The sequence below is a fragment of the Solanum dulcamara genome, chromosome 1 (assembly GCF_947179165.1).
Source record: "Solanum dulcamara chromosome 1, daSolDulc1.2, whole genome shotgun sequence".
Lineage (NCBI taxonomy): Eukaryota > Viridiplantae > Streptophyta > Magnoliopsida > Solanales > Solanaceae > Solanum > Solanum dulcamara.
The window spans coordinates 33,259,765-33,261,809 of NC_077237.1; the positions used below are offsets into that span (position 1 = coordinate 33,259,765).

The following is a 2,045-nucleotide window of genomic DNA, read 5'->3' on the forward strand; positions in this document are numbered from 1 at the left end:
TAATTGTGTTGTAAGACAACAAAAGAGAAGCTCAGGTTGAAGGGTAAGATGTCCAGTAATTGAGATTCACTCTTTTTGAAGGTACCAAGCCCCCAACTCCTATTGTAAATTAGATGAGTTATTCATAACTCGAGGGTAAACTCGGAAGGGGACCAGGTAGGTCAAGTATTAACAGAAGTACTGTGATGTTTAAGAAATTTTGGTTTCTTCCAACAATGGTTGGAAAATGATTTATGATAATAGTTTATAGTTTTCCACCGACTAATTGGGAAAAGAACTCCTAACGGAAGCACCACAAAGAGATGTTAGGAACTAAATACGAATACGAATTAAAAGGGGGATATGTAAGTATAAATTGAACAGTGTGATACGAGTATGCAAGGACAAAGTGGAACCACTAGTAAGATGCATTTATTACGCGTTGACTAAGTTAAAGGCCTGCATTGAGAACGTAGTAAGAGCATGGGGCTTAAGAAAAAAAATAAAAAAATGACGCGTATACACAACGTCGCCCCGAAAATGGTGGAACCCTTAAGGGACGAGGATGACAAACTTAAGGAATAAATGGCGCAACTTCTATTCGCCCCAAGAAGCACAGGATATAGGTTGGGATAAAGCTACTACTCCAAGAAAACCTTATCGTCGGAATATTAGCACTGCCTAATTGGAATTGGAACGACTACAAGTACAAATAAAGGAAAGTATGAGTACCCTCTAAAGGGGGGAAGTTAATGAGAAAATGGCAAAAGTAAGATGAAGGCAATCGATATGGGAATATATTTAAGATGGACGTCTAAACATCAGCAAGATATCTTACCGAACTAAGTTAGAAAAGTCCAGAAGCTACCAATAATTGGATGGAAGCCAGAATGCTACATAAGGCAGCGTTAAGAAGTTTTTGACGAGACCCTGACTGACATAACACTAGAAGGCAGCTATGGATAAAAACAAAAGAGTGTAACCATGAAAGGATATCAACCAACTTAAGAGACATTATGAAGGATAATGACAGCATGCTAGACCAAAAGCCAAAATGTTGGTTATAGAGTTAGTCGCAAATGATGTTGCGATAGATAAATCACCAAAGAAAAAGGAATAGAAAGCCTCCTGTGGTAGAAAATAAGGAGAACATAAAGTGAATAGAGGATAGTGGAGTTAAAGGTCTACGCCGGTACTGGATGCAAGATAACAGACGAAAGGACAGGGCGAAACATAAAGACTCCCGAGATAACATTGAGGTAAATCTTGGGCTAAATCGAGTGCCCACACATCGTGGAAAGGATTACAACGAAACGCGACACGAAGACTTCCCAGGGAGGTCAGCCATCCCAGTATTACTCTCACCCCAGCACGCTTAACTTCAAAATTCTGATGGAACTTAATGTGCTAGTGCTGGTATGATCACACGAGATGTAAGAATTAGAACTAGCGGTGGAGGAACGACATGAGATTATGTTCCTGGAATACTATATGTTGTTACGTTAAGGCAATTGTAACAAGGGCGTAAGCAAAATAAGAAGGATTAGCTAATTGCTAACTGACGACACAATCAACTACCGAGAAATGCAAAAGTAGGTTAAGCCAGACTACCGAGATGGAATTGGTACTACGGGTAAGGTAAGACATGGCCACGATTGGACCAAAGACCTACCCCAACATCGAATGTAGTATAAGGGAGAGAAAGGCAAGGTAAGACATGAGAACTAACGAGATAGCACTGAGATATTTCTTGTACCCTCTCATAATCTTGTAAAGGTAAAAGAGTGACACAGGATAATTTGTCTAGAAGGTTACAAGTGGGGGTAAGGAAAGTGGTGAAGGAATTTAAACGAAACGGGCAGAACTAGCTGATTACTACAGGATGGCGAGCTTCTATGCCAAAATTCCTTCAGAGTTAGACCAGATCATGATAGGAAAAGCACAAAACGACTATGAGATCCACTATATGAGAGGACTTCAGCATTATTCAATAACCAACCTCTAAGGATTGGGAAAAAAGGGGAAGAAGAACCCAAAAGATCGAATGCCAGTTAAAGTTCTGAAAG

General features: G+C 40.0%; 1 pseudogene; it reads right to left on the reverse strand.

Moving 5' to 3' along the window:
* Positions 1-1,289: 1,289 nt before the first annotated feature.
* Positions 1,290-1,409, reverse strand: LOC129904515 (5S ribosomal RNA; annotated as a pseudogene).
* Between the last annotated feature and the right edge of the window lie 636 nt (positions 1,410-2,045).